Consider the following 21333-nt stretch of genomic DNA (forward strand, 5'->3'; position numbering starts at 1 on the left):
GGTTTTAAACATATGGGTTAACATATATTTGCTTTGTGGAGTGGTTTGATGTGCAGCATCATCCTTCAGGGAGGTTTATGCAACTCTGTAGAAGGGCATATAGGGGTGCGTTGCCCCCAGTTGGCTCGGGAGACATAAGTCTAGTGGCCTGAACAGATCTTGTATTTAATAAAATCAGAGCACATATGTTAGTTTTCTATTGCCATATAACAAATTTCCACAAGCTTCGCAGCTTAAAACAGCACAAATTTATTGTTATCTCACAGTTTCTGTGGGTTGCACTAGTACAGCATGGCTAGGTTCTCTGCTCAGGGGCTCAGTAGTCTGAAATCAAGATGTCAGCTGACTGCATCCTCGAGTGTCTTCAAGTTGTTGGCACAATTCATTTCCTTGTGGCTATAGGACTGAAACTATTAATTTGCTGGCAAAAGGGACTACGCTCAGCTCCTCCAGGCCCCTCCCAGGTCTTTGCAGCTCCCTACCCCTATAGGCAGTTTACAGCATGGCTGTTGCTATCTACAGTCTTCCTTCAGAAAGGGCCCAGTTCCTTTTAAGGGCTCACTCAATTAAGTCAAGCCCACCCAGGACAATATCCCTTGGGATTAACTCTAAGATAGTTTATTCAGAATTCCGAACCTTAATTATATCTGCAAAATCCTTAATCATGGGAGTGATACCTTATCACATTTACACGCAACACCCCACCCCTGCACTCAAGGAGAGATGCTGGGTATGTGTTGCGTGAGACCTGCAAACATGCAATTCAGTCCCCCAGGAAACAGAGGGTCGAAAAGCTGAACTCAAACTTAAGCAGTCTGATGGTCGGCTTTGAATTCACAGATGTTCCACACCTGCAAGGAAATAGACTAGAACTTCTGTGTTAGGCACCAAATGGCAGGTGTGGAGACAAAATAGCTCTAGCTTAGCTTGCTTTCTCTAGTCTCCTAGCTTCAGTTCACACAAGTATTCAAACTTTTATAAGTAAATTGTTAGGGGAAAGTATGTTACCACTATTTTAAACATTTATTCAATCATAAAAAGCACTCAAGAAATATTCTTACAATGAGTTAATTTGCAAGGACAAAGGGTATTTCCAGTAATTATGTTCTTTTGTAAATGAAGCTCTAGTGAAAGCAATTAACTTTTTTAACTTTCCCTTTTCTTTCAGAATAACCCATTTGCTTCAATTAATTTGAGTTCGTTTTCTTAGACATAAATATGCTCTGTGGATGTAACTAAATAAAAAGGTTAAAACTGTAAAAAAAAAAAAAAAAGAAAGAAACAATTCTTACAGAAGCCTGCATCATGATATCCAACATTTATACTGTCCAAGTTACTTTGAATTAAATTCTAGTGCCTTGAATTCTATCATTCCAGAAAGTCCTCTGCATATTATCAGGTTGTTCTGGTGATATGTATACATGTATATGTGTTTAAAAATCTCACTGATCTCCTGGTTCATTTTGGAAACCATGTACATATGTGTATATTCTTAATAAGTTTCTGAATGCAAGAAACTTCCAAAACTCCTAACGCTATGCCTGAGCCTTTCCTTGCTGAATCTGAGACTATAACAAAACAAGAAGTGAATCACTTCTGTTTCTCAATCCAGTACATGTTTCTTTTTTTCTCTATCAAGTTTTCACTCTAATACTATCATACAGATTCGTTCAGTAGAACTTATGAAATTTGCCCTGAACTGCCTTCACCCACCACCATGCAAATATGACTGAAGAACTTGAGTCAAATACCACATAAGTGTTTTCAGTTGTAAACTAAATGTCAAAAATGTGTTTGGGGTACTTTTCCAATATTCTAAATTCTGTGACTCCGGCTACTTCCTTTTAGTGGGGGTGGAGAGGAAGGAAGTTATTTTTAGAAACAATAACAATAGTTTGCACAGTCTAGTGGAATTTAATTCAATGTGACTGAACTGGTAAGTTACTAAAAAGGGTTAGTGAAAGGAAATTGATGTAAAAAGCAAAGCTTCCTTGCAAATCCAGTATTTACTGCTCTGGGATTTCTTAAACTGCTTAAGAACTTAGTCATTAAAGGCAGAGCTGCATCTTACAGAGGAGCTATATTCTAAAGTCACTGCTTATGGTAGAATTGAGCATAGTTAGAATTGTTCTTTAAAAATCATTAGGAAGGTGCCACAACACAGATGGCCATAATAACTCATATCTTGGTGAATTAAACCTTCATTTTTAACACCAGGTAAAGAATTTGGTTTACTTTTTATTATTTTGTTAGGAGGAGGGGGTCATGTAGTCTAATAAATATATGTACTATGTCTTTAAAACTAGAATCACTATCAGCAAGATTCTCTTGCTTTAAGAAGCACAAGAAAATTGAGAATGAATGAAAGAAAAACATTCATATTTACTATTCTACATGTGTGGAGTGGAATAGACCTTCTTCATTCTAAGAGTTAAGGGTCAGATATATGAGGTTGCTCACATAGTCAGGGCCAAAATCTGAGCTGAAATCTGATCTTCCTCCTAGACAAACCTCTAAAAAGGGCCCTCAGGACATTTCCACTTGCATCCCTCTCCTTGTTGTCTCACTCCATTCTATTGTTTATGCCCATCACTCTGGCAAAACAGCACAGTATACTTGCTACGGCCCAGCAACGACCTCCTTGCTGCTTCTTCCAATAGACTTGCTTCGACTTGAATTTCAAGTGAGTTCTTGCACCAGCATTTGACTATATCAACCACTAGGTTTGTGAGAGAACAAACTCCTGCTTTTTCTCCCAGTGACACTCTTCAGTTTCCTTTACCAGCTCATCTTCTTTCGCCAAGTCTTTAAGATGTTAAAGTCAGAACTGGACTCTCTTTCCTCGCTCCCCTTTAGGTTAACTCCTCCATACCCATGGCTGCAATACAAGGGTTAATGACCATTAACCCTTGTATATTTCTAACCCAGACTTCCTGTTTGAAGTCTAGACACATGTACCCAGTATCAGCTCAACAGTTCCAAGTATCCATCACAAAATGTCAAAACGAACATATACCCTTATCTTCCATCCCCATCTCAATGGATGGTAGGCTAGCTAGGCTCCACCCAGGAGCCAAGTACTGTATTATGCTATGTGCTGGGGACTAGATGGTGATTACTTCATGGAGTTTATCGTCTAATGGGGAGTGAGGCATTAACAAAAATTGTACAAATTTTAAAATATAAGCTGTATTGAGTGTTATAAAGAAAACATGGTGGTGTCATGAGATCATCTAATAAGGGGACCTCCATCTATTTACACCAGCTAGAAACTGAACTCTATCCTTGACACCACAGAGCCCGTCCCTTTGCAATTCTCCCTCTTCATTGCCACCCTCACTTCAATCCGCAGCTCTATCACTTGGACTCCTGCAACAATCTCAAGTGGTCTCTGGGCATCTTCTACAATCCTTTCTCCATACTGATTGAGGAATATTCAGGGCCTATTGAAACTGCACATCTGGTCATATCACACCCCTGATTAAAAGCTTCAAGTGGCTTTCATGGCTTTTAAACAATGATTAAACTTCCTAAATTGTCCCACAAAGCCCTGAATGATTGACCCTTGGCTGCTTTCTGGCCTCATTCCCCTTGCTCCCTCTTCATTGTTCAGTCCCATTCTTTGCTTTGAATTCTGCATCTGAGAATTCACTTTTACCCCTTCATGATTGCTCTCAGCTCATAATTTGCACAGAGAATGAATTCCTCACCCCAAAAATGTAGGTAGTCATGTCCCCTTATTGGATGCTTCCACGCACCACCATGTTTTCTTTATAATAGTCATTACAGCTTGGATTTAAAAACATGTACAATTTTTATTAATGCCTTACTCCCCATTAGACCATAAACTCCATGAAGTATTCACCATCTAGTCCCCAACACATGGCACAATATAGTACTTGCCACATGGGTGAAGCCTAGCTGATGAAAATATTCCTAAAATTTTAAAAATAGACATTTTTTTGAGACAGAGTCGTGTTCTGTCACCAGGCTGGAGTGCAGTGGCGCCATCTTGGCTCACTGCAACCTCTACCTCCCGGTTCAAGCAATTCTCCTGCCTTAGCCTCCCAAGTAACTGGGCCAATTTTTAAGTTCCAGGCTAGTCTTTTTTTTCACCCTCATTTCTAGCTTTTTCCCTCATGCACATCAATCAACTGGCATTCATCAAGCACATTTTTAGGCAAAGCATATTACTTTCTTCTGGAGGGGGAAAAGCAAGTATAAAAGACAATGGCTGTTCTCAAAGAAGCTAGAATAGCTGGTCTGCAGCTCTAAAGGGAATTATAGGTTAGTAGAGCCATTGTCACTCCAAGAGTTGCAAAAGCATATCTTCGGTCATGGACTCACTACAGGAGAATAGTGTTTGGACTCATCCAAAGATTTAATGAACAGGGAGCTTCCCTTGGCTTTTCTTACCTCCTACTCACATCACAGCAGAGACAACTATGCCCCATTAATATCGTGCTAGAGCAGTTTTTCGGGCGCTGTTTTCTAACTCCGTAGGCCTGCATTTTCTCAAGTAGGTCCCTTAGAACACTAATTCCATAGTTTACACTGGGCCAAAAACCTTCCCTTGCCATGTAATTTTGAGAAACATTGCATTTAAACAAAATTAAGGTTTTCCCCCATAGAATTTCTCATTATCTTTAGTGTACTAATGTGCATAACAAATCTCTGAGAATATTATGCATTTCCCAAATTTAAAAACCATGGAATCCTCTTTTCAAACACTGTGTTTTGGGACTAAATATCCTGAGAATACATTTTGGAGAACATTGTGTTGGGGGTTTTAGCACAGAGTTGAAGGGTCCCTTCCTGCAACAGAAATGTAAATCAGAGCTGAAGGTGATGGTCAAAGTTAAAACTCCTCAACACTTGTAAATAAAGGAGAGGAGATTTACTGCTAAATCCCAGGAAAGATCTTTGTATTCTCATTTTCTTAATTCCATTTGTCAAATTAATTGGATGTGACAGCATGTGTATTTTAACTAAAAGCTGCATGTAATCTTGAAGACCTTTCTGTGGATTTGCATTTCTGTGTCCTATTTTGCCTGTGACAGCAATTCATAGTTTAGTCAGGGCCATACTGCATATATCTGACTCTCTCTTCATTCTTATCCCTATATGGACTAATTTTTGTCTGTTGTGTTTCTGTGGATTGGTTAAATACGTGAAACATCTTTGAGACTCACTGGGATGGAAGCTCATCATGACAACCAGCCATTATTGCTCTCTGTTCGCTGCTCAGCACGACTTCAGCCAGCCCACACACAGCTTGGAGTGCAAGCTCCTGGCAGTTAGGCAGCTGTTACCTGCAGGACACACACCCGCCTTTGACTTTCATTGACTTAGGGGCAAATCCAAGTAGACCTCAGGGGCAATATGAGGTTTGTATGCATTTAGAGGACTTCATTATAGATGCTAAATGTAAGTATGCAGATAATACTTGCTTAAAGTTAATGGCATTTTCTGAGTATTGGCAGACTTGGATTTAACTGCACCTAAGTCTTTCACCTCAGCCTGCCTCTCAGTGTATGTTAATGGCATTTCCTTTTTGAGTCTTCTTTTCCATATTGCTGTTTTTCTGAAAACAAATTCTGCTGAGTTCTTCACCTTCATTCCAGTAGTATTTTCTTCTTCACTTACATCTTTGAATTTCCATTTGTAGCACTGAGTTTGGGCTAATTGTACCTATTAACCCTTTCCTTTCATGGCTAACAATCAATATACATTTTAATGAAAGGGTCAAGGAAAAAAGGTAACTCTGAGCTTCCCATATACAAACACATTTTATTAACCCCAGGTGCGTTTTTCTGCTACTTATTGAATCTAATGTTCTTGACTTGATTATAGATGAAATTTCCGAGTTCCTTTTCTTGCCTGTGGGACTCGTTAGTCAATATTGTATTTTTCTGACCTCCAGTAAGCAGCATGTATAATAGTATTAGGCTGTTTGCTAGGCAGTCCCAAGGCTGACATGCTTGAATCAAAGGAACTGAAAGGTCAAAGTTCTATGGTTTCAGAAAAAGGAATAGAAACCTGCCTTGCGCCCCCTTAGCAATAAGCTTGGACAAACCAATCGATTATAATGGAGATACAGAGCCATCAAAGAAATATCACTTCTTAAGCAGGGCCAGGTAACCTTAGGGAACGATCAACAAGAAGTCCGTGGACCTTTGCCAAGAGTGTTTTCGAAAGAATCATTGAAAAAGGAGCCAGAGTCTGATTTAAGAAGGGCTAGGATAGGGCTGTAGATTCTGCCTTTCTAACAAATACCTAGGCCACACTGATGCCGAAGTGCCTAGACCACACTTTGAACCTTTAAAACTTTTAGAAAAGACATATCTCAGAACTCATCCCAGATGAATCAGAATCTGCATGTTCACAAGATGCGCATGTTCCCAAGTGATTCATGTGCACATAAAAGTTTTAAAAACATTCATCAAAAAGACTCCTACCTATTATTCAAAAGTCTTTTTTTCTCTCTCTTTTTTTGAGACAGGGTTTGTCTCACTCTGACTCCCAGGCTGGAGTGCAGTGATCTCGGCTCATTGCAATGTCTACCTTCTGGGCTCAAGCCATCCTCTCACCTCAGCCTCCCAAGTAGCTGAGACTACAGGTGGGTGATACCATGCCCAGCTAATTTTCATATTTTTGGTAGAGATGGGGTTTTGCCACGTTGCCCAGGCTGGTCTTAAACTCCTGGGCTCAAGCAATCCTCCCACTTCAGCCTCCAAAAATGCTAAGATTACAGGCATGAGCCATTGCACCCAACCTAAAAGTCTTTTTTTTGCTAAGTGTCTGTTAAACATTTTCTTGGCTGCAACAGTTATGGTTAAAAACTGTGATGATCTTTTTTTTTTTTTTTTTTTTTGAGACAGAGGCCTCACTCTGACACCCAGGCTGGAATGCAATCTCAGCTCACTGCAATCTCCGCCTTCTGGGTTTAAGCAATTCTCCTGCCTTAGCTTATCGAGTAGCTGAGACTACAGGTGCATGCCACCATGCTCAGCTGATTTTTGCATTTTTAATAGAGATGGAGTTTTACCACATTGGCCAGGCTGGTCTCAAACTCCTGACCTCGTGATTCGCCCACCTCAGCCTCCCAAAGTGCTGAGATTACAGGGATGAGCCACTATGTCCAGCAAAACTGTTATTATCTTTTGTGGGTTTTGCTAGCCAAGGAGTTTACGGACATTTTTAAGTGGGTTATGTCATGTATGCATATTTTTAAAAATGAATTAAATATTTATTGAGTCTTTTCTAGGTGCTGTGTACTGTGCTGGACATTGTTATAAAGAGGAGTAAGATGTGCTCTCTGTTCTCAGGGAATCACAGCTGCTGGGTGAAATGATCCTAGCCCAGATTTAACATAGAAGATATCTAAGTGTCACAAGGTGGGGAAAGGAGAGACATTATTTCCACAAAAGAAGCTATTTTTGTCATGAAACATCTTCCTTTTATACCATGATCACTAAAAATGACATTTTTCAGCTGGCCATGCCCCAGAAATTCACAGATTCTAGGCATGTTTACCATAAATAAGCCTAGACAAACCTGGTATATCTTGACAAAAGCATTCTATAGACAACGACTCCCCATTCGCAAATACTATCAGGAAGACCAATTAGCAAATTCACAAGGACATGTGGCCTGATCATTTCTCTCTGGTGTGTCCCCCTGGGTTAGAAAAGCTGGATTGAAGAGCAGCTGTTAATCCTTTCCTTCTCACTTGCATAGATGTGTCATGCTAGGAGGTAGCTGATGAAGCACACTAGTTAGAGGGTGGGTTCTTCGTGATGGGGGAAGAACAAGAGAAACAAATTTCTAAGAAATTTCCGTGGAAAACAGCTTACCGTAGTCTAACAAAACACACCCTGTACATGTAGCATCTGAAAGAAGACAGGCATGCAATAAACATTCATCAAATACACAAAAATACAAATCTCCTACAGGGCAAACAGCTTAGAACACTAATGGACTCACAGCACACACCTGAATCATCTTGAAGACATTAATGATTAATCCACTTTCACACTGGTGGGATTAATCCTATTCGGGATTAATCTAGCACAGTAAAATACGCAGGGTATGCCCTGACCTCTAATTGGCTGAGTCCAGTTGTTAAAACTGCTAGTGTGATCACTGGTAATAAATAGCTTTATGTTTATTCTCACTTTAAAAAGCCACTTTGACATTCAGCTTTGCAAAATGAATTTAGATGTTTAATGCTCCATTGAGAATTACTGAGTGTGTTTAATGTTGAAAACCCATGAATAAAAGAGAACTTATTCTAGAAATCAATTATTCAACATTCTGAAGCTCTCCTGAGCACATATAAAAGAGGTACCTTTGCTAAGCATGGTAGTTCATGCCTGTAAGCCCAGCATTTCTGGAGGTTGAGGCAGCTGAATTGCTTCAGCAGTCCAGGAGTTTGAGACCAGACTGGGCAACATGGTAAAACCCTGTCTCTATAAAAAATACCAAAAAATTAACCGGGCACAATGGCACATGCCTGTAGTCCCAGCTACTTGGGAGGCTGAGGTGGGAGGATCACCTGAGCTCAGGGAGGTCGAAGCTGCAGTGAGCTGTGATTGTGCCACTGCACTCCAACCTGGGCAACAAAGTGAGACCCTGTCTCAACAAAAAAAAAAAAGAGAGAGAGAGAGATACCATTTAGAACTTTATAAGAAAATACCTGAACAGGCACTTTTCCTTTTTCTTTCTCTCTTTTTTTTTTTTTTTGAGATGGAGTTTTGCTCTTGTTGCCTAGGCTGGAGTGCAATGGTGCAATCTTGGCTCACTAAAACCTCTACCACCTGGGTTCAAGCGATTCTCCTGCCTCAGCCTCCTTGAGTAGCTGGGATTATAGGTGCACACCACCACGCCCAGCTAATTTTTGTATTTTTAGCAGAGATGGGGTTTCTTTCTTAAAAGAAATTATTTTTTCATAGACGGGGTTTCACCATGTTGGCCAGGCTGGTCTCAAACTCCTGACCTCAGGTGATCCACCCACCTCAGCCTCTCAAAGTGCTGGGATTACAGGTGTGAGCCACCTCGACCAGCCTCTGTTTACATACTACCACGTAGAATGGTCCTTGGAAACAGAAAATACCACCCAAACTCTCTCCTGGCAATTACCCTTATTAAGTGAGTGTGTTTCATTTTGGTGCTAATTAAATGAATTTTGCTTCACTGGATCTGTGAAATCACTCAATTTCTTGTTTAGCTCCTTTAGATAAGCCACCAGGAGTGGTGGCTCCCAGCTTAGTTATGGTTTATCTAAAGGAGCTAAACACTTTGGGAGGCCGAGGTGGAGCTAAACACTTTGGGAGGCCAGCACTTTGGGAGCCCGAGGTGGGCAGATGACCTGAGGTCAGGAGTTCAAGACCAGCATGATGAATGTGGTGAAACCCTGTCCCTACCAAAAGACAAAACAAAAAAAATTAGCTGGGCGGGGTGGTGCATGCCTATAGTTCCAGCTACTACTTGGGAGAATTAGGCAGGAGAATTGCTTGAACCCAGGAAGAGAAGGTGAGCAGAGATGGTGCCACTGTACTCCAGCCTGGGTGACAGAGCGAGACTCTGTCTCAAAACTAACAAACAAAAATCATACTACTACTAACTTGTCTATTTTTCTTTTTTTTTAAATTCGTTTTTGACATTTATTGAGATATAATTCATATACCATAAAATTCACTATTTAAAGTTTACAGTTGAGTGATTTTCAATATATCAAAGAGTTTTGCAACCATCACTGCAATCTAATTTTAGGCCAATTCAATTTTCTTCTATTAAAAAAGGATTCCCTAAACTAGGGCTAGCTACCGAAGTATTCCCAGGGTGGAAGAAACAGGCAGGGCTTCTAGATTATGATGAGGTCCAAAGAAATGTCACTGGAAGGCACATGAGAAAAGAAGAGTTGTTTTGTTTGGTACAGCAACCCTTCCTGCCACTCACAAGGAGAGCATAAAAGGGCAAGTTTGCATCTATAAATAGAGTCTACAAATAGCCACTGAATGAAAGCAGCAACTCTCTTGAAAGAGCTTTGCTTCCAACACAAAGATTAGATTTCTAGTTCCCAAATGAGGTAAGTGTTTGGTTATACTGGGAAAAGTCTCTTGACTGAAAAAGTCCTTTGAGTAGATGGTGGGGTATCAGCATACTGTTATGAATTTACCTCTGGAATTAGAAAACACTGGGCTTGTGAAATGCACACACACCTGTGAGAATCCAAGCACCTCTTACATCTTTAGAATGGTTTTGTACCCAAAATGATGCAAACAAAGATCACATAATGAAAAAAAAAATGTGATAGAATTTAAGTGAAAAAGTAGTACATATAACTACTTGGTATGTATGTATCTTGTTCTGACACCGGGCTGGAGTGCAATGGCACAATCTAGGCTCACTGCAACCTCCTCCTCCCAGGTTCAAGCTATTCCCCTGCCTCAGCCTCCTGAGTAGCTGGGACTACAAGTGTGTGCTACTATGCCTGGCTAATTTTTTGTATTTTCGTAGAGACAGGGTTTCACCATGTTGGCCAGGCTGGTCTCAATCTCCTGACCTCATGATCCACCTGCCTCAGCCTCCCAAAATGCTGGGATTACACACGTGAGTCACTGCACCCGGCCAGAAAGTATAATTTAAAAGAAAATGCTTAATCTTTCCAGAAAGGAAAAAGGTGAAAAGAAAATACAGTGAATTAACAGCAATTGTATCTAATGGTAGAGGACAGATTTTTTTCCCAATTTTTCTCTCTTATCCCATTGTTTAATAAGCTTATGATACTACTATACTTTTTTATAACTAAAATTTTAATATATAAAAGAAAATTGTGAAACATTAGTAGTATATTTTTTTCTGATACTTTAAAAATGTTTTTTAGCCAACATCAAAAAGCAAAATTAAAAAATGAATTGTCACTGAGTACAAATAGATATGATAAATGCATTTCTAGCACTGTGTCTTACACGTCATAAACATTCCATGTTTCTGTGTTCATTTTCTTCCTCTTTAAAATACACACTAGTCCTCTTTCAATTTTTATTCATGAAAGCTAAGAGCTCAAAACCTGAATAATTCTTTTGGCTTGGTTAATGAACTATAAGTGATCGATCTCAAGTCTCATAAGACCCCTTTCACAGAAACCTGATTTGCTAGACAGTGATCTGGACACTGCTGAGGATTTCAGAAATACTCTGCCTACTCCAGCCACAGCTCCACCCTGTTCCTCTAATCCTCCATAGCCTCAAATCACCTACACTTTCGACCTCCTCAATGTCTCCTGCAAGTGTCTGTTTTCTCCAACACTACTTGCTGTTTCTCTAGAGCAGGAGTTGGCAATGTTTTTCTGTAAAGGGCCAGATAGTAAATATTTTTAGACTTTGCAGATCATATGGTCTCTGTTGCAACAATTCAACTCTACTGTTGTATAGCAAAAGAGGCCATGGACAGTATGCAACTATATGGACATGACTGTATTGCAATAAAATTTTATTTACAAAAACAGGCAGTGGAATGGATTGAGTTTTTTTTTTTTTTTTTTTTTTTTTTTTCGAGACAGAGTTTTCGCTCTTGTTACCCAGGCTGGAGTGCAATGGCGCGATCTCGGCTCACTGCAACCTCCGCCTCCTGGGTTCAGGCAATTCTCCTGCCTCAGCCTCCTGAGTAGCTGGGATTACAGGCACGCACCACCGTGCCCAGCTAATTTTTTGTATTTTTTTTTTTTTTAGTAGAGACGGGGTTTCACCATGTTGACCAGGATGGTCTCGATCTCTCGTGATCCACCCGCCTCGGCCTCCCAAAGTGGATTGAGTTTATAGTTTGTAGTTTGCCACACTAGTCAGAATAATATTTCTGAAATGTAAACCTAATTATGGCAGGCTCTCAGAGAGATACAGATACCAAATATACATCCTTTCCTATAGCTTTTTCACAGAGTTCTGATTTTTTGTCACAGAATATACAGTACATGGCAGTCCAGAAAAAAATAATAATTCACTACCCAGCCTCCTTCACAACAAGGTGTAAATATATAACAAGTCCTGGTCAGTAATATGTAAATGGAAGTATGATGTGAGATTTGAAGAGCAGCCCCTTTAAAATTAGGAAGTGGTGCTGGGTGTGATGGCTCACACCTGTAATCCCAGCACTTTAGGAAGCCTAGGTGGAAGGATCGCTTGAGGCCAAGAGTTCAAGACCAGTGAGACTCTGTCTCCACAAAAAATAAAAAAAATAAGTAAAATAAAATTAGGAAGTGTACTGTTAACGTGGAGTGTAAATGTGAAGATGTGATGGGTAGAATTTTAGCAACTATCACAGCCAATGAGGATAGAAGTCATGCACTGAGAATGACACAAATAACAGACAGAGTTCCTGGTGTTTTGTGGTTGCTGCGATTCTAGCCTAGAATGCATATCGCTGAATTTTTCTCTGTGTAAGGGTGCAATAAATGTATATCCTGTTTAAGCAAATGTCGTTTTGAATTTTGTGTATGTGCAAACATAATCCTTATATATCGATAATTTGTCATTATGAGTTAGTCACAGGAATGCTTTTAGTTGCAAGTGACAAAAAAATCAACAAGGGTCTGGAGGAAAGTGTTCCCTGGCTTAGGTTCTGCAGTCCAACAAGCCGAGGTCAACGTGGGCCTTTCTCCTGTAACCAAGATGGCTGCCACAATTCCAGGAATAACATCTTCCTTAAAGACAGAAATGGCAAAGGGATTTGCTGGGCACACTTATTATTAGTTTGGTGCACAAGTAATTGTCATTTTTGCGATTACTTTTAATGGTTTAATAGTTTAATCAGGAAAGCAGAGTTCCCAAAAATCACCCTAGTAGATTTCCATGGATGTGTCATGCCCTTTCCCCCAGGTGCAAAGGAGTCTGGGAAGGTGAATATGAATTACATACTCATCTACCTGGTACCTATAGCAAAGGCAGGCAAGAATGCCTGGGGATATTGTTGGTTTAACCAGTCTTCAGTACTGAAAAACCTTATAATACTTACCCATATCTCCTATCTCTTGGGATAAATGCCCCAATCAATAATTTAGCCTTAGCCTTGCTTACCCACAGCAGGCTGGTAAAATAACAAAAACAATAAAGAATTTGGCCTTATTATGTCTTAGAGCAGTGTTTCTCAGGCTCTACTCTGCCTGTAGATGTCCTGGGGTTCTTGTTAAAAGGTAGATTCTGGCTCAGTAAGTCTGGGGCAGGGTGTGAGATTCCATATTTCCCAAAAGCCCCCAGGTAATGCTAGTGCTGCTGGTTCATGGCACCATACTTGGCATAGCAAGGGCTGATAAGACATGGCCCTGTGCATTATTTCTTTTCCTTTTTCTTTTCTTGAGACAGTCTCTATTGCCCACGCTAGAGTGCAGTGGTGCAATCTTTGCTCACTGTAGCCTCTGCCTCTCAGGTTCAAGCAATTCTCCCACCTCAGCTTCCAGAGTAGCTGAGACTACAGTTTATGCCACCACACCCAGCTAATTCTTGTGTTTTTTGCAGAGATGGGGTTTCACCATGTTGGCCAGGCTGGTCTCAAATTCCTGACCTCAAGTAATCCACCTGCCTCAGCCTCTCAAAGTGCTGGGATTAGAGGTGTGAGCCACTGCACCTGGCCCCCTGCATTATTTCTACAGCCTCAGCTCATGCTTCTTCCCTTCCTACTCTCAGTTTCAGCCACGTTTTACTTTCAGTTCCTTGGAGGGGTGATGACTAATCTGCTTACCATCTCCCACGCAGCAGCACCCTCTGCCTGAAATGCTCTCAGTCTTTCCTGCTTCTCCCCCTGGATTGTTACTTGTTCCTCTTGTCCTTGCTGAGGTATCATTTCCTCCAGGAAGGTTGAAACTCCACCTTCCTTCATAAGTGGAGTTTCTTTCTCACTGATGTTTGGATCCCCAGGGCCCAGCTCAATGGCTGATCCTCAGTGGGTTGTAGAACAAATATGCACTGAATTCATTACTTAACCAATGAATCAAAGAAATGATGTACTATCTACAAGTCAAATGCAGTATCTCAGCTGGAGTTTTCATAGCCAGCTTTCCTGGGAGAACAGCTGTAACATGCTGTTAACATGGTTTTCCAAAGTCTTTTACTCCTTTTAAAAATTAAATAGAGGCTGCCAACAGAACTACTAAAGCTAACTTAAATAATACAACTTAAAGGTGACAAAAAGCTGAATAACATGTAAGAAATACAGACTTTAGAACAATTTCTTACTATGCTTCAAGGTTTAATTGAATGCACTTTTTCTCTCTCTCTCTCTCTTTAAGTGTAATTTCCTCCAGATTAGTGCCACTGAGTACCAGGCTGGTTCATTATTCATTACTTGCTCATTTAAGTACAGAAATTGAGAGTACTTGGAAATATTGTCACCTTTACAGAGTAAACAAATGGTATTTCAATCTAAAAGAAAATATTTTTATATTTTTTGTCCTTTTGTTACTTTATTTTTTAAGTAATTAAATGTTATTGTGTTTTAAAGATGTATGGGTTCATAATAAATAGGAAATTGTTTTAGAAACTAGTTTTCCCTACTGATAATTTGGGAGGCACTGTGTAAATGTTCTAATCTTGGTTAGATCATCTAAAGCCATGGATTCTCAATCAGGGGAGTTTTGTTTGCCAGAAGACATTTGGCAATGTCTGGAGACATTTTTGGTTGTCATGACTGGCATGGGGGAATCATACTGGCATCTGGTGTGGGTAGAGACCAGGGATGCTGCTAAACATCCCACAATGCACAGGAACAGAACCCACAGCAAAGAATGTTCCAGTCTCAAATGTTGACAGTGCTGAGGTTGAGAAACCCCAATCTAAAGCTTTATCTTAACTCAGAATCTAAGCCAGTTTAGGACCAAAGACCCACCCACCCACCCTCCCTCCCTCCTTTCTTTCCTTCCTTTCTTCCTTCCTTTTTTCCTTCATTCCTTCCCTTCTTCCTTCCTTCCATTCATCCTTCTATTCTTCCTTCCTTTTCTTTCTTTCTTCCTTTTTCTTTCATTCTTTCTTTCCTTCCTTCTCTCTCTCTTTTTTCTCCCTTTCTCCATTCTTTCTTCTTTCCTCTTCTCAGCTGATAAGTTGCTTCTTCCCATCAGAACTACAGACAGAAAAATCACATGCTTACACAGTCGGATTTGATGAAAACTTTCTGCTCTTTGTTGAGCCAAAGATACTTTCTTCTTCCTCTTGACAGTCAGATACTTCGTGGCAGAGCAAAAAGAGAAGCACAGTATGCTTATTTTGCTGCAGGAGGGTCTCATGACTCTTTTCCCCTATGACTAGTTTTTCTGACAGCTATTTTGCTTTCTTTATTTCTCAGGCTTTTTTAGAATGTGTGTTAGCATGAATTTGAAAGCAATGCTGAGATGTTCCCATAGACCCTTCTGGCAACCATCTCAATTAAAAGTATTTTCCTGTTGGACTTGAATTTACTGTTCAAGCTTCTTGGAAAATAATTTTTCAAATACATATAAACAGGCCCCAACAAGTTTGCTAAACAAAAACTTGAAGTGATTTATCTATTGCTGTTTATGCTTATTTGCATTCTCACTGCTACTAAAAATCATTTAATTTCAGTTGATTTTCATTCAATGACCTGATCTGTTTTTTTCATTTCGGCAGTCTTTTTTATGTCATCAATGCTATTTCTAGTTTACTGGCCCCCAAAATTAAAATGGTGAATCAGAATGGTACCAAAGAGAGGGAGTTACTTTTCAAAATGTCCCCGGGGGCAACATTCCAAAATTCCCCCATCAACCCCTGAGGCCTCCCTTCTCCCCCTCCCACTCTGGCTGAGCACCCTTGGGTTACAGTTTATTGTTCTCTCTCTCCAAGAAAGGTCACTGACCTACCCATATGAGAATCATCTCAGCTCAGGGCTTATGATCAGCACATATTCTAAAGCCCCACCCAGATCTGAATCAGAATCCTCCAGGAGATCACGATGCTTGTCAATATCTATAATTGTTAAGTGATTTAAAGTTAGAGAATCACTGAGTTGAGTATTCCTTCTTAAGGGCAGATTGACTTTGGTGCTTAGAAAAGCAAAATTTGGCCTGTTTGGGATCCTATGATTTATCACAGGTAGAAGGGAATTGATTTATGGTTCTTCCAGGGGTTCTAGCTTAGTCAGACAGTCCTACTTAAGTTCAGACATCTCCCTGATGTGCAGTGAGATAAAGTGAAACTCTAAAATTTTTATCCAGTGATGTTCTGTGTAAATGACTATTTCAGCATCAACATAACTTTTTATTCACAGATTCTTGACTGTAAAGGATATTCACTGTTTTGATTTTTACATCTTGAAAATCACCGATCACAGAATCAGATGAGTTTGCTACATTGATTCCAATTTACTTAAGAGTGTGAGCAGCATTGATGATCATTTTTTGTAACTATATTGGTTTTTGGTTCCCATTTTAGATGATGTCAATCCTCCGAATTTTTTCGCTTTTTTTGGAGAGCTTCGTGGCCATGTCCCAGGCATGTCTCCACTTACTGGTTACTTTTGCTCTGTACATTGTCTGTGTATATATAAAACACACTTCCCAGTTTAATCAAAGTTTGCCATGCCTCAAACCCTCTAACTATAATGTCACTTGGAATCATGTATTCATTCATTCACTATGCAGGGATGATTATAATAATGAATAGATGCTCTTAGAGGAGCTTTGGCAAAAATCTAAGAGACCTCTGACAAAGGGTCATTTTTCTGCCTTGGGAAATTAGCAAAGTCTTCATACGTGAGGGGGCATTTGAACTGACCTTGTAGAATGAGCAGGAATTCACCAAGCCGTGTATAGAGGGCTGTTCAGAAGATAAATTTTATATCAAAGATTAGATAAAACCTGTCCTATTTCTGTATCTCAAAATGTTCATAGTACCATGACCTGAAACAAAGGGTGCTGTGGCTATAAGAGGTCTATTGCTGGATGCACATGGCTTCAACACACCAAGGTACCAGGTTGTAGCAGAGGAAAAGATTTAATCATAGGAACAATGAACAAGGAGATGGGAGAAAACACAAAATCCATCTCTTCAAGGAGTTTGGGGCTAGGGGTTTTAAGACTCTTGGAGTGGGCCAGAGTGTGGAGATAGTTGATTGGTTGAAAAGTACAGGGTGAAGTCATGGGACAGGGAGATGAAGAAGCTGTGTTCTCATGCTGATGGGTTCCTCTGTGGGGGGTCTTCAAAGTGGTTGACAACAGCTGTTTTACTAGAATTCAGGATCTGCTGAAACAATTCTTAAACAGAAGCCTTGTGATTTCTAACATCAGAGATCGTGTTGATAGGAACGATGGGACTGGAAATGGTCAGGATGTAGTACTACATAACTTGTAAATACAAGGAAGTGACACCACGTGCGGCCTGAGAAATGCTTAATGATTACTCTATTTCTGTCCAGAATTCTTGGGAATGCTGTGAAAATGGCCTTGGTGCTGTTTTATCCATGATCAAAGAATCTCACAGGCATTTTTAGACAACATAATTTCCCCCCAAAGAGGAAAATAAGTTGGAGAGCTTGGCATTCCATAATATTAATCTTTAATATTAAGGAAATACTATTAGTCATATAACATTTCAAATTTGGCCAGAAAGAAGAAAAAAAGGAAAAAATAAAGAAATAAACCTCCATGCATGCATCAGGAATTCGTTTCATGTAGTCCAGTGATTCTCAACTGGAGATCATTTTTAACTCTCAAGGGACTATCTGAAGACATTTTTGCTTGTCACATCTGGGGTGGTAGTGTGACTACTGGAGACCAGACATGATGCTAAACATCCCACAGGGAACGGGACAGCCCCCCCCACAACAAAGAATAAACATGTTTAAAAACTTTAAAATCCAAAATCTCAATAGTGCTGAGGTTGAGAAACTGTTCTAGTCCACGCTATAGACATGGCTAAAGGTACATTTATTTTGTGGAAAGAAAATTGGTCTTGTTCAGCTCTTCGTTCCTTAGGCAGTTTAAATGATGACATATAAGATTTACCTTGTTCCACCCTTACTGCTGTACAGTTTCAACTATCAACAAGTCCCTCATGAATTTAGAACACCGTGCAAACTCATGTGAATTTAATAACTTTAGTTGAGGAAAAATAAGATAAGAATTAAAGCATGAGGGAAGGCATCATGGCTCCAAGGCTGTGGGCCCATCACTGTCAGCCCAACATAAATATTTATGGCAGCACATTCCACTATGAATGTATTTCTCTAGAAAAGAGTTGTTTCATTCCGCTTTAAGCAGAAACAAGGTTTTCTAAATGCAGCCTGTATTATTTGGAATGAATAGTCCTATAGTTGTGTCAGGAAGAAACAATACAAAAATTTAATATTCAGTCAACAAAAGTGTAAAGAATGGGGGTAGGAAATGAGACTGACTTTGTCTAAAACTATACTGCCAATTTGGTAGGCATTAAGTCAATGTAGCTATTAAACACTTGAAATGTAGTGAGTCTAAATTGAGATGTCCTGAACATGTAAAATACATAGGACATTTTGAAGACTTAGTTCAGAAAAAAAGGATACAAAACGTCTCATTAATAATTTGCATGACTACAAGTTAAAATGATATTTTGGACATATTGGGTTAAATAAAATATTCCATTAAAATTAACCTTTTAAAATAATTTTAATGAGGTTACTAGAAATTTTTAAATTATATATGTGACTTGTTTGTTTATTTAGAGACAGAATCTTCCTCTGTCATCCAAGCTGGAGTGCAGTGTCACCATCTCGGCTCACTGTAGCCTCCACCACCTCAGCCTCCCAGGTAGCTGGGACAACAGGTGTGTGCCATCATGCCCAGCTAATTTGCTCTTTTAGTTTTTGTAGAGACAGGGTCTTACTTTGTTGCCCAGGCTAGTCTGGAACTCCTGAGCTCAAGCGATCCTCCTGCCTTGGCCTCCCAAAATGCTGGGATTACAGGTATGAGCCACCATATCCAGCTTGGTTTTATATTTCTATTGGACAGTGCTGGTCTAAAAGCACAGATGTCTGCTCTTCTTTTAAAAGCTTATTATGATAGTTATGAAAAGGCCTTAGAGTTGAGATTTCTAATTTTAGTCATCAGGCTACTGGTTCTCAGCCTTGGCTGCTTAGAGAACTTTTTAAAGATACTGATGCTTGCATAGCCACAGGCAAAAAAAGAAAAGAAAAGACCCTAGATTGAAACTCTACATCTTATACAAAAATGATCTCAGTGTATAGATTTAAATGTAAAATGTAAAGCTATAAAGCTTCTATAGGAAAATATAGAGGAAGATCCTCAGGGTCTACGGCTAGGCAATGTGTTCTTAGGCTTCATTAAAAAGCACAGTCTATAAAAGGAAAAATTAATAAGTTGGACTTAATCAAAGTTACAAACTTCTGCTCTGTGATAGTCTATGTGATGAGGGTAAAAGACAAGCTACAACCTGGGAGAACATATTTGCAAACCTGTATCTGACAGAGTATGAAGAAGATCTAGACAGCTCCCAGACTCAACAGTACAAATACAAATAATCTAATTAGAATATGGGGAAAAGATACGAACACATATCTGACCAAACAGGATATACAGAATAAGCACATGAAAAGATGTTCAACAACATTATCCATTAGGAAAATGCAAGTAAAAACCAATGCATATGAGTTTACAATGATCTCAGTGTAAGTTTCCATTTTAAAAAGTACTAACACCACCCCATTCAAACCCTTTCATTCCCCAGACTCTGATTTCAATGGCTTGGAGTATGACCTGGGAAGTTAAAGTGCAAAATCTCCCTACATGATTTTAATGTGCAGCCAAGGTTAAGAACAATTCTCCTGGGATAAAGAGTATAGCTCAATACAAATTTATAAAATAGAGCCTGAAGCCAGGTGAGCAAAAATGCTGATGTGGAGTTTTCTGATTGAGAGTTATCTTCACACTCAATTCCCAAATAAGAGAATAAATGCAGCTTGTTCTCAGGATGGTTTATGTTGCAGCTACAGACTGGGCTATTTCTAGTCACCACAAAGAACAGGATTTGGGCGAATTGACCAGGTGTACATAATTATTAGTGATGCCTTTCTGTGTCCTCTTTTTTTCTCCATTAACTTCTCTTTCTAACTACTAGTTTTCAAATTTGTCATCTGCACGCTGGACTAACCTGGGGTGCTTATAAAATGTTGATATCTGGGTCTTGCCCTGGAGATTCTTATTTTATTGCTGTGGAATGTGGCTTGGGCATCAGGACTTCTAGAAAATCTCCCAGAGGATTCTAAATATACAGAATTTAGAGGAACACTGTTTCAGGCCACTGGGTCTCAATCCTGCCTGCAAGTTGGAATTAACTGGGAGAGATTTTCAACATCCTGATGTCTGGCATCCAATACTTCTGATTTAATTGTTCTGGGATATGGCCAGGTCATAGGGATTTTTAAAGGTTCCCAAGTACTTCTAATGTGCAGTCAAGATTGAAAACCACCAGTTTAGGCTTTTATCCTCCACTGTCTTCAACAGAGATATCATCTATTTTCTTGCATGCTGATGACTGAATGCTTTAATAGGGAGGGGAACACTTTATAGGTTGAGGAAGGGGGGAAGACCCAGTTTGGTCTCTCCAATTTTGCCAGCTACGTTATTTATTTATTTAGAGTAGTGTTTCACTCTTGTCACCCAGGCTGGAGTGCAGTGGCACAATCTCAGCTCACTGCAATCTCCACCTCCTGGGTTCAAGCAATTCTCCTGCCTCAGCCTCCCGAGTAGTTGGGACTACAGGCACCCACCACCATGCCCAGTTAATTTTTGTATTTTTAGTAGAGACAGGGTTTTACAGTGTTGGCCAGGCTAGTCTTGAACTCCTGACCTCAAGTGATCCACCCACCTCAGCCTCCCAAAGTACTGGGATTACAGGCATGAGCCACCGCGCCCAGCCTCACTTTATTTATTTTTATTTTTTTGAGACATGGTCTCACTCTGCTGCCCAGGCTGGAGTGAAGTGGCATAATCATGGCTCACTGGAGCCTCGACCTCCTGGACTCAAGCGATCCTCCCACCTCAGCCTCCCAAGTAGCTGGGACTACAGGCATTCACCACCATGTCGAGCTAACTGTTTTAAAAAAATTTATAGTGGGGGTCCTCACTATCTTACCCAGGCTGGCCTTGAACTTCTGGGCCTAAATGATCCTCCTACCTTGGCCTCCCAAAGTGGTAATATTATTGGCATGAGCCACCATGCCTGGTTGACTACTTTTTCCATTTGTAAGGCTGGGAAGCCATTTTCACTTAGCCTTACTACCAGTGCACAGAATAATATCCCCTTTCCCTTACAAATGGATTTGTCTACGTTAAGC

The sequence above is a fragment of the Callithrix jacchus genome, chromosome X (assembly GCF_049354715.1).
Source record: "Callithrix jacchus isolate 240 chromosome X, calJac240_pri, whole genome shotgun sequence".
Taxonomy (NCBI): Eukaryota; Metazoa; Chordata; class Mammalia; order Primates; family Cebidae; genus Callithrix; species Callithrix jacchus.